At 36.4% G+C, this 12,985-nt stretch overlaps 1 long non-coding RNA gene across 4 annotated transcripts; it reads left to right on the forward strand.

Moving 5' to 3' along the window:
• Positions 1-6,974: 6,974 nt before the first annotated feature.
• LOC109705585 lies at positions 6,975-9,992 on the forward strand. 4 transcript variants are annotated; one of them, XR_002214800.1, is made up of 7 exons: positions 6,975-7,261; positions 7,353-7,448; positions 7,515-7,593; positions 7,694-7,807; positions 7,921-7,985; positions 8,065-8,112; positions 9,954-9,992. It is a non-coding gene; the product is annotated as an uncharacterized LOC109705585 (long non-coding RNA). The 4 variants fall into 4 exon arrangements; XR_002214799.1 differs by having other exon boundaries at positions 7,524-7,593; XR_002214797.1 differs by having other exon boundaries at positions 7,353-7,593.
• The last annotated feature ends 2,993 nt before the right edge of the window (positions 9,993-12,985 follow it).

The following is a 12,985-nucleotide window of genomic DNA, read 5'->3' on the forward strand; positions in this document are numbered from 1 at the left end:
CCAGCAGACAATTTATTATGGCCTTCCTAAAGCTAGCGCTTTACGGTTGAGAAGTGTTGCCTTAGCCGCTTGCGAGGCCTATTCTTTGCCTGCCATTCACGTGCCGCCTACGTATTTCATGAGTGACCACCACGAAGGGTCTGCAAGGTCCTGCGCATCCTGGGCCTCAATTCCCTGTTAGTTTTCTATATGCGTGGATTGGTCTTCATTTTGAACAGACTTATTCTAGAAAGGTGATCAGCGATAATATCAAAAACATCGCCGGCTTACAAAGCCCTCCTCAAATGATATTTTTTATGGATGCGGCGGCTTCTCCTTTTAATGCTAAGCGAGCACGAATTCATCTCAGATCGAGCGCCCATTTTGTGTGGCGTCCCCTGCCATATTCTTATTCTTTTGTTAATGATGGTTGGCTTTATGATGCAAAATTGACTACAGGAGAGTGTAAATATCCAAAAGAGGTCAATGAATATATAATTTCTATCAGACAGAGTGTGCTTCCACTTCGTTTGGGGAACAAACTGCACACACAGCCATATAATCCTCATCGTTTTGCTCGACAATTCGGCTTCGATCAATCTTTTCCTGAAAGTATCAATGTTCCTAAATTAGCCAACCATCTTGGGACACTTGCTGGGTGTTGGAATCATTTTCTGCGATATGGGACTTCTACTAACTATTTTATACCAAAGAAAGACCGGATTGGCAAACCGACTTTACATTATGCGCGTTGGTGGTCTAATAGCGTGCATTCGAGCTTCAAGCATGGAGTGGGCTATTTACTAAATGCAGATGATCCCCGCAAGAAGAAGAAAAAAGGTGTTATCATTTTAGAGAAAAATTCAACTTTTGAAGGGAGATTGATTCTTCAGATGTTATAAATGAAAGAGTACTAAACTCTCTAGAACCAGAGGGAAAGCAACTTGATTTATTTCCAGAATATGATCATATCCAAGCTGGTCCTTCCGATGACTCTCCTCAATTTGAAGTTCTCGGCCTCAGTTTTCCAATTCACGAAGATGAGAAATCTAAGGTATGCTCATTAACAATTTCAATTATCTTCTCTCTACTTTTTATTTTTTGTGTGCTGAACTTCTTTTGTTTTATGGTATTTGTAGGAAGTGCGCATTATAGATTCGCCTACCGGAGGTGAAATGCATTGGCAAGATTCTACAACGAGGACAAAGGTGCGACGTAGAATCCGTATGATTCGAATTTTGTTGGTTCATTCTAGCATCCTTTCTTTCCATGTATTAACTATATATATGTATTTATATTTTTACATAGATATGCAATGTGGAACCATCTTTAAGAAGCCCAAAAAATCTACCATTGGATGCTTCAACTAAAGTAGCTCATGGAAAGCTTCCCCTTACTGTGTCTTCAATAATAGGTGACTCTTTTCATTCATATTCTATTTATAATTATCTGCACATGATGTACGCCACATTTATCCTTTATATATATATATATATATATACATATATAAATATATATATACATATGTATATATGTATATATATGTATATATATATATATGTATATATGTATATATATGTATATATGTATATATATGTATATATATACATATATACATATATATATATATATACATATATATATATATGTGTATATATGTATATGTATATATATACTAGTTGAGTGTACGTGCAACTGCACGTAACAATTATTTTAATTTATTTAAATCAATAAATATTTGTAAATCATATTTATTCAAAAATTTATAAATATTTTTTAAATTTATATATTACATTTGAGCAGAAATTAATGTAAAAAAAAATATATTTTGAAATTAAATAGAAAAATAAAATATGTTATCTTAAAAAGAAAAGATATTTTGAAATTCGAAAATTAATATAAAAAAGAAAAAATAAAATCCGTTATCTTTTATAGGATTTTCATACCAAAAATATTTTAAAAAAGATATTTTAAAAATAAATTGAAAAATATCTTTTATAGGATTTTCACACCCGTAATTTGTTATAAAAAACTTACTTTTAAAATTAAATAGATAATACCTAAAAAAGATATTTTAAAATAAAATAGAAAAATATAAGTAATCGGTTATAGAGAACATGCGTATGCATTAGGGTTTCTATTTTTATTCTTATATTTAAAATTTTTTTTGTACGGAATGAGGAAAATGGGCGCTAATTTTTCCGCCGAAATATGGGTCTGTCGACAGACCCAAATTTGAATATACGTGTTTTTATATATAGTATAGATATGTGTATATATGTATATATATGTATATATATATATATACATATGTATATATATATATATATATTTTTAACCGATAGAATCACAAATCGGAAGGAGTGGGTCTATTGAGGATGACGTGTCTCTATATGATGATGAATTGGTTCCACACCTTCGCCGCCAAAGGTAATTTTATTTTTTTTTTTTTTTTGGTTAAATCCATATGCCTTCTATTAGTCTTAAATTAAGCATTTGATTCTCAACTAAAGAAGGAGGTAAGATATGGATAATAATGTGTAATTTTTCGTTAGAAATCTGTAGCCGCAAAAATTTTATAAATCGGAGCTATAACGAAAATGTTATGGCCCATTTACATTTTGGTCCCTGTATTTACAAAGCAGTCCCTGCAGTTTCATTTCAGTCCCTGCAGCTTCATTTTCCTTTGATTTTTTGATGCAAATCTATATTCTCGGTCTTTCTTTTTGGTCTAAAATTGTTCTCAAGGAATTCATGGCTGTAACAATACATAAGTTAGGATTACAACGGCAATGTTATAACCCGTTTTACATAATACTCCTTATTTTTTTGTTTTACAAAATAGTCCCTGCAGCATGTATCTTCAATTTTGCTCCGAATATCAGCATATAGTCTTTTTTCTCACAGGATCCACTCATAGATGTTGCAGATATTGGAGTGTCATCTTTCAGGGAAGCTTGCCCGACTCATCATGAGGTATATATGTATTTATCAAAATTGTCCCAAGTTTTATTTCATATCGCTCCCGTAGTCATACATTAAGCGCATTTACTATTTCTTTTACACCACAACTCCATTGTTTAGGATGAGGGTGCCAAAGAAGATAATGACAGTATAGTAGAGGAAAGCAAAAATGAAGCTATAACAGAATCGCCTTCACTGGGTAAAAGAGAACGAGTCGTTGATTTTTCGACTATAGAGGCGCATAAGAGAGCTCGTTTGGAGACCGATTTAAAAACAACTAGTAAGGCCCCATTTTTTCTTGTCAAAGTTTCATAAAAAGCAGTATGCCCTATGAAAGCATCCCTTTTATATATTTTTATTGTCTCTTTTTTTTGTGCGCAGGTTTTCCGGTAGAGTCAAAATCAAATAATGATCCAGAAGATGCTTTATCGCCTTACGGCGACGAAGTGAACTACGAGCCTACACCTTCACCACCCTGAAGCTCTTGAAAATAATGATATGGTGAGATTTTATATATTCAAACATTTCTTCTTCTCATTTTCTTTCATATTTTTTATTATTTTCTCTTTTTTATAGGATGTACCACTTGACGAGAATGTCGGTATTCACTTGGATAGTGGTGCAGGAGATTCCCGAAGCGAGATACCTATTGTAGCCCAGTCATTTTTGATCGATCGCATAATGGATACTATGAAGACATTTAATCGTCGCAAATTTAGATCAGCTCGAGACGAAGTATCAAAATATTGCCAATGTTTATCTTCACTTGGAATTGATATATCTGAATTGGAAAGGCGTATAAAACCTATATTTGACCATGCAGAGGCCATTGAAGAAGTAGAATCAAGTCCAAATTTTATTTCAGTTGTTCGACTCATGAATGCTGATGAGAATCTGGCACTAAGAAAAAGAAAACTTGCTTCCCATATCAGTACAAAGAGTTCTCTCCTTCAAGGTACTGAAAGTGTCTCTTTAGAGCTTCAACAAACCAGAGAGAAAATAAAAGAACTAGAAGAGAGTATATTGCATTTGAAAAGTACAGAAGCGGAATTGACACTTAGACTTGAAGTGGCTGATGACTCCTTAAAGAAACTAATACCGACTGAAGAAGAACTACAAAAGGATGTCGTTGATGCAGAAAAGGAATATGCTGCAGTCATTGAAGATTGTAATGATTCTAAAGAATCCACTGGTCTTCGAGGATTAATAGAGCTGTTTGAGGAGCGTCGTCAAATATTTGAAATTTGATTTCTTCTTTTCTTCTCTTTGTTATTTTTTGTTTGTCACGAATGTTATTTTTGTTTGTCACTAATAAGAAACAATATTTTGTAGTCTCAATAGTTTGAATGTTTTGGATTATGCTTGAGTATTTGATCTCCTCATCTTTTTTATATTGTGTTGCATTGTGACAATGATTATCTTGTGAGAATGGCTTTGTTTATTTTGCCTCGATCACCACGCATAACCAACTCTTAATTGGGTTAGCATTCTGTCATCCAAATAAATTCTAGATAGGTACTCTATCCCGACTTTTATTTATAGGTCTCGAAGAATTTTCTCAAAACAAAGATCCCTAATTTGCCACAGTTAATATTTCGTATGCTAGTGGCTCAAATCCATATTTAGAGACATGGTTAAACTAAATTAAATTTTCAATGCTCAATTTAAAAATATAGCGATCATATTAGAATGCTCAGTTTAACGACATGGCAGTCGAATTACATCAGATGCTCAGTTTAACGACATGGCGGTCAAATTACATTAAATGCTCAGTTTAACGACATGGCGGTCATATTACATCAGATGCTCAATTTAACGACATGGCGGTCAAATTAGATTATATGCTCAGTTTAACGACATGGCGGTCATATTACATCAGATGCTCAGTTTAACGACATGGCGGTCAAATTACAATTAAATCTCATTAAACGACAATTTTTGGCGGTCATAATTACATTCTGAACTGCTGGGGATAAATTCACAATTTAATCCCGAATCCAATTGTGACCCATATTGTCTAAACAACATTACATCCACTCTTTTTTTTCTTCTTTTTTTTTTTTTAATCCCAATCGGATTGGGCCTAGATAGATATATATTGCCATATACTTAGGGCTGAGATAATTTCGGCTTAATACCTACCCAAATTGTATATAGGCTGGATTTCGGGTGTATAATTATGCGGCCCAATGATTTGGGCTTGTGCTTGTCTTCTTATAAGTTCTTGTGACCATGAATAAAACAATTGGCCCATCAAAATAACTCAAATTCAATTTCCCAACATCTCTTCTATAATACTCATCAACACCCTCACACATTTTCAAAATATTTCTTTTTTTATGCATAATCATCTTGTAAAAACGACACATTGAATACTGCATTGTACAAATCAACACCTCACCTTTCCAAAAAGCAAATAACGATAAGCGCACAACCCGCTCATAGCATTCCACACATATAACAGGCTACACACAATCCACAACAATATTGATCGAATATCTTTCGCATGTTTAACGCATCTAAAACGACAACAACAACTCCCCAACATTGAACCACAGGGGTTAGTTTTATTATATCGCACAACACCCACAACTATCAACAGCTTGATAGATTCAAATTTTTTGGGCAATTACTGATTAAACTCATCACTATACGTTTTTTAATCGTTGAACTGCTTAATTCGCAATGAAGCAATTCAATCTTCTAAAACCTGTAAACTATCCTCAGTGCCAAACACCAAAGAGTAGTGTGTTCTGATTGTGGGTTCTATAATTTCATAGTCAAAAGCTCTATAATCGCAATAACCATCTTTTGATTTTGACAAAAATTTTCTTTAAATTTTTACAAAGATCTATAATGGCTTCACCAATCCATGCTTGCATATATATTGTAAATATCCGGCATCAATTTGTGTTAGCAACTCTATGACTTTGAAAACTCTTAACGTTTTATTATCAAGATATAATTCTCTTGGAACCCAAATCAATATATAATATTTTCTCTAAGATTTACAACATCATCTGCTTTACTTTCCTAGTGAATGCTTCACCCATCTGAAAAAGAATCTGTAGCACTAGAATAAACTTATCCCCCCTGGTAGATTTGGACTTGATATACCCTATCACATCTGTTCCCCAATATTAAACGGCCACTAGCATTGTAGATTTCAAGGGTGATGATTATTTCAATGATCACCGGTGATTTGACATGGGAGGATGCAGTTCCTATAGCATAATCATAATCAATCTGTACATTGTGGCCAATAATACCGCAATTTTAATTTTAGCGCCATTTTTGCCCTTATTATTGCCACCCAAACACCCAATAACATTCATGCATGACTGTTAATCCATTGGTGATAACAACATTTAGCCATAATGAACAAAAGTATTTGCGATAAAGTTGATTATTAACGAATATATCTCATCGCTCTTTTCTATTGCTGTCTGACTTTCTCTGCAGTATTATTATCATTTGAGAAAATCGAAGAAAGTCTCTCCAATCATCTTCTAACGATATTACAACTTAGACTCCTTCGCTACTCTTTCTTGATTTAAGTCTAGCCAGGATATATATTTTTCGATTCGTAAATTATTGGACCTGCACCATTGAGTGCGGATCAGCAATCTCTTAGGTCCAATCTTAGCTAGGGTAATACATTGAACATTCGGCAAACTAGGAATTCTGAAGGAGTTGAATAGTGACTCTGATGAACTCTTCTACAACTTTTGTAGGATTGTTGAGAGGCTTCACAAATCACTGAGCAAGCAGATAACTGGAAATGAAAATGCATTACAATGCCTTACTCTATGCAATGCTTCGAATTTTGCAATGCGAAGTTCTAGTAAGGGGATGACCATTGGAACCTTCCCACAGGTTCTAAAGGTTAAAGATAATTATGAATAAGTTTAAGAGTGATCGAATGTGAGAAGCGAGGAAGTGCGTTGCACTTTAGAATGCATCTTCTCATTGTTATCGGTAACCCTATCGTACCGTACCCTAACAGCAGAATCTGCAGCTGCGTGGCAGCAAGGCCATTTTGGTCTTTTTACATCTCCTACTCATCCTTATCCCTCCCAGCTCGACCCTGAGGTTGTATTACACTTAGAAACTCAGGAAAAAACAGGTTTTAGCTATCCTCTTTCTCTCTCTAGGGTTTGGAGCTCAAGAGAGCTTGGTGTAGTGGTTTCGGCTTTTTCGACGTGATTTCCTTGCGCTAGCTGGTTTGGTGGGATTTGGAGGAGCTCTCTTGTTGTGAACTGTTGGAGGTGAAGGTTCTCTTGCTGCCCAACTTAGTTGGAACCTGATTTGCATTAAGGTATGATGGACTAAGCAACTTTTCTCTCTCTAGTTTCATGGTAGTTGCTAGTAGTGGTTGTTGGAGCCGATTTTGGACTCTTTGCTGGCAGCAGGTTGTGGCAAATATTTTATCATCTTGAGAAGGATTAGGGTGCTGTGGAGTCTTCACTTTAGCTCAGGGAGGAGCTGATTTGTGACTTAATCAGGTAATTAGTCCACTTATAGAAGTTTTAGCATGTTTGACGAGGTCGAGGTGTTGATTTTGGATGTAGTGATCGCAGCAGCAGTAAATGTCGCTTAGTGCTGAGTTTGGGACTCCGTAAGCTGAATTGAAAGGTACTTTCATTGGTGGTAAGTAGAATTTGTAATTGGAAAACTAAATAGCTCATATTTTAACCTATATTGGATATATGTTTATGAAGTAAAGGCTGTTTTGTGATGTTATTCGCAGCGTATCGCGATTGTGGACTGATTGGTTCTTGGCTGTATTTGAAGGCTTTCAGAGGGTTAAACTTAGAGTTTAATCGGATCCAAAACAGGGAACTAAGCTACTCCACGATTTAAGGTGAAGTAGTAGCCGATTTTGGATGCTTTGTTCATAGTTGACGCAGTTTTTGGAGCTATGTCCACAGCAGATCTTGTGTTTACTTGAGCTAATTTTAATACTTCTTTGGGCAGGTCTGAGCTAAGTTTTGAGAACACCTAGCTTCCTTATTGAGCTCACTCAATTTCCTTTGTTCTAGGTATGAACTAACACCTAGTATGCATTAATATGTGAGGTTCCTAATTGTTCAACTGAAAGTTGATTTTAACGTGTTCTAGGGGATTGAGAGACGTTGGACTTGGTTGATCGAGAGCTTCCCTTAATAGGTGGGTCTGGCTTTCCCGAAATGGATGAATTCCCTCTTTGTCTTCTTTGACATTTGAGTTGAAGTTATTTTATACTTATGTGAATATATGTATAGTTTAAGGCATTGAGACATGCACTGATATGTAGATCATATCAGAACCGATAGTATTTTTAAATGGTAATGAAAGATTCATGACTTGTCCATTCTACATGGTTACCTGATAAGTACTATGAATTCATGATACTAGTAGCTTGCATATGCAATTTGGCTTGATGTTATCCACGAGGATAGAATGGTAAATTCGTGAATGGACCAATTAGTTCTGTTGAACAACAAAGAGACTGATGTACTTAGGAGTGAGTTATGCAATGTTATGCAACAAGTATAATGGCTAAACTCTGAAAGATCAGGTAAAGGCTTGTGTTTGCATATGCATTCCTAATTGTAGAATGAATGGCATGGAGGTCATGTGAAAAGTATTTTATTGTTTATATTCCTTGCTTATATTACTCTGTTAGTTTCTGCATTCACATGATAGAGTCATATTGTGGTATATATTCTAGTAAGTAACTAGAAGTTTATAGGATGGCATAATTGAATGACATACAGATGAATATAATCTAGTAGATAACTAGATTTAAATATGATGACATACTTGTATAGTCAAGTAGAGGTGATTGTTTCATATTTGTGTGCGTCAAGTAATAGAAGTTTATACTGAACTTCAGGTTATGTGCCATGAGTCTATGAATAGAACCTTAGTAAACCACTTTCCTTATGTGTAAGGAGTAGTGAGAGATTGTGAATGATTGACCAGGTATAGTCTGATAGAATCACTAGTGTGATGTAAAGCCTTAACTTGTCAAGTTATATTAGTTGTTAGTAGAATCATATCAACAAGTTGTTGATAGTGACTTATGATTGGGTACTACAGTGCCGACCTTGGGTCGAGTGGAGATATTTGTACCCTGGACTATAGCTTGCATGCCAATACGCTCTTTCGTACCTGCTTGCGGGGGTCGCGCCCCCCAAGCCCCGCGTTCCGGAGTGGCTTGAGTTGAGATACCATGTCAGGGACATGATACTGTTGTGAGATTGGTACTATGGACTACGGCTTGCATGCCATTGTGCGCGTTCGCACACGCTTGCGGGGTCGCTGCCCCCAAGCCAGCACTCCCGAACAGCTTAGCGACAGATGCTCGCAAATGTACGAAGTGAGCGCCGAAGTGGAATGCCGTGGGGAGTGTACACTACCACGGGGCCATTAGGCACGGCGCGGCTTGAACTTACCTTGTGTAAGTTTGTTGGAAATTGGGTTATGTCAAGTACTTCAACCTTAGCTGGACATAGTAGTAAAGTTACTTTATGTCTTTGGTTAAGTGAACTTATTGATGAACATACTAAAAAGTTGACATCTAAAGTGAGCTTAGTGATGAATAACCTAGAAGTTGACATAATGATTGGTTAGCAACACAATGAATGACATTATGTTTCTTTCTTGCTAATGCAAAAGGTAATTACATGATATCATCTGTAATTTCAGTAAAGGGAATTACCTTGCATACAATCAGGTATTTGTTTGGTTAAATTGTCAAGTAATTTGATTGATAGAATCTATCATGATAACTGATACCTGCAATCTATTGATGTTTATTTATTGTTGAGCAATAGCATGAGTAGTTTATTTTCATACCTGTTGCATGTAATTGCCTATTGCATTATCTGCATTTACTTGTTTATACATTGTTATTTACTCATGCCACAGTTGACCTAGTGGTGTACTTCGCCACCCCCGGCGGATTACCCACTGGGAACTATTGTTTAATAGTTCTCACACCCTCTTTATTGTTGTTTTTACAGAGCCTTCCACCGCGGGAAAGGCTAGGGTTCTTGGCGAGGGGTCTGCGGCTAGCTAGAGCCTTTTGGACGTGTACTAGATGACCTCCACCAGTTTATGTAGTTTAGTACAGAGATGTATATTAAGTTTTGTAAATTGTACTTTATTCTTATTTCCCGTATTAAGGTTTGGATTGTATAAGTTAAACTTAAAAGTCTTGCTCTGATTACCTGGTTAGAATTATATGCTTTTACTATCTGGTTGTAGACGCCTTGTGTATACTTGAGTCGGGATGTACACGGCGGGTCTGTGCACGCGACCGGATATGCTTCCGTTGGTACCCGGGCGTGACAGATTATAGTGGTATCAGAGCCTAGGGTTGAGTTTTAGTGGACCTAGTAAATCTTAGGCCGGTTGAACGATCAGGATTAGGAGCGTGAGAAACGGGGTCTTTTGCGACTATATTGAGCGAAAGTATTATGATTGGGTCATACTTATAACTCCAAAATTGTTGGAGTTCGATTGAAATGAATAACCTCTATGTCCTTCCAAAATCACGTTGGCGGCCGACAATGTGATATTGGGAAATAGTGGGCGGTCATTTCATTACTTTCGCATGATTAGAATTTTACAATTTTGAGTGGGGCTACGATAGCATGGGTTGTTTTAACCTGTGCCTATTTTGTTTGTTGCAGCTTGCAATGTCAAAGATGCACCCTACGGCAACTGATGCAACTGAGCGAGAAAGACATGAACCCTCTGAATCTAACGAGGTTCAGGAATTAAAAGAGCAGCTAGCTACTCTAGTTGGAGTGGTAGAGCGACAAGCGAATGTGACGCTACTTCAAGCCGATGCTTTGCGCCGACAGGATGAAGGAATCAGACGGTTGGAGAACCTGTTGATTCAACAGACGGCTGATCTCAAGAAATTCCACGAGGTTTCAGATTGTACTTTGACCGTAAGAAAAGGTGTGGAATGCACTGAAAGAGCCAAAGAGGCTACTGAGGGCGATCAATTATATGTCGGAGACTCATCAAGAAAATTAAAGAAGAATCAACCTTCGAAACGTGATTCTTTTTCTAAGCAAAGAAGATTGAGGAGACGATTACCTCGGCCATGTGTAATATGTGGAGGTCCGCATGTTCCCCCAAAGTGTCCTCAGCGGAAAGGAAAGTGTTTTGTATGTGCTCAGGAGGGCCATTTTCGCTCTGAGTGCCCAAGAAATGATATGTTGACTAAGGTATCTGCACCGACTTTGTTGCAAAAAGTACCCAGTGAAGGTACGCCGACGAAATCAAAGAGTCAGATACGACGGCAGGGATAACTACTGCAGGTAGTACTTTATGCAATGTCCCTATGATTCGATATGATCATAATGATGGCTTTAGTTGCATTTCTGATCGGCTGTTTACCGAGTTGATTCGTATCAATTCCCTCCTTATTGCATGTAGGATTGATTGAATAGAATAATCTCTTTGACGCCCTGCCTATTGAGAAGGCTTAGCAGATGCCAGCAAATGTATTGGCTTATCTATGAGATACTTGTACCACGGGTTGTGCGAACTAAATTGGTTCGCCTTGGAACTTTGAACTTTTTGCAATGCATTTTGAAGGGTTTAACCTCGCTGATTGCAAGAATGATCATTTTTACCTAAAATTAGGTAATTATGGAACGGTTGGAGCTTATTTGGCCGATAAGATAAATGTGAGAATCCTCGAAATGACGAATCATTTTGAGAAGTGGCTGTGATATTTTTGATCAAGTCACAAATTGTGAACTTGACGAATAGCGAATGTTTTATGCCTAGTGCTTCATGTTGGTGAAGTAATTTCACTTGTGGTAAGATTAGATGAGCTATTCAACTATGTGTCGGATATCGTGATTTCAATTGGAAACACGATTAATTGAGATCTGTGAATCTTTTGACCAGCTTTTCGTATTGGTGCATGTTATGGATTAAGTAGCAATTTGGGAAGTTGTAGTCTTCTGTGATAGACAAGGTTATGAAGGATTTATCCAGTTGATTGTTCTGTGAATCCTACAAGGTAGATAATGATTGATTGAGAAGATGAATTAAAAGGATTGAGATGAATCTCTCCTAATGGAACGAAGCATCTTGGAATATTGAGAAAGAGATTATCCAGCTACTTATTTCTTTCTCTTCTGATCCTAGTTATGTATAATTGGAACTAAGCTTCAGGGAACAAACTGCATGAGGTTAGTCTTTGGGAATTAATATCTTGACTAATAGTTATATTGGGATAAATCTCATACAGTTTGAAAGCAAATGATGATGCTCTAATGGTGGGTTAACGAAAGGTTTTGTTGAGATTTCCTCCCTACTTATGGAAAAATATGTAGAGTAACAGCAATAGAAAACTTATGGGTGAAGTATAAATTGATTCCTTTCTATTACCTTAATTGGATTTGGAACAATGAGTACTTTGAGCCTCACACTCTCAGAACAGTATCAAAGAAAGTGTATCTGAATTGATTTAATTATAGAAGTAAATAGTGATGTCACAAGTGAATTTGGGAGAAGCAAAGCTCCAATTTGAGCTTGCATAGCATTGGATGGAAATCGTGCTTGAATACATGAAGACAATCTCTTGGTGATGATTTGGTTATGCTCTACTTATGATTAATGTAAAGGGGAAACAGTAAAGTTGTAAAGATAACATTAATGGAATCCATATGACTTTAGATATTGACGTGGAGCAGCATCCATTTATGCGAATTGAGATTATCGCCTAGTGACAGGATGAAAGATGATACTAAAGTATTGGGATACAATGCGGATTAGCTAATCACGAATCCATTTTTTTGTGGATTGATAAACATAATCAATTCCAATTTGTCAGTGGAGGGTTACTATCAAAGCTAACTAGTTCACTATCAAGCTAGTTATAATTGAGGAATATAGTAACTACAAGGTATATGAGAGAGTTATGACTACTGGATGATGCAAGTTAATCACTGATATGTGATCATCTTGTAAAGCACAAGTTGTACAGGAGAGATAACCGATGAAGCCTATTAAGGAAGAAATAAAC

This window comes from Ananas comosus, unplaced genomic scaffold, assembly GCF_001540865.1.
Source record: "Ananas comosus cultivar F153 unplaced genomic scaffold, ASM154086v1, whole genome shotgun sequence".
NCBI lineage: Eukaryota > Viridiplantae > Streptophyta > Magnoliopsida > Poales > Bromeliaceae > Ananas > Ananas comosus.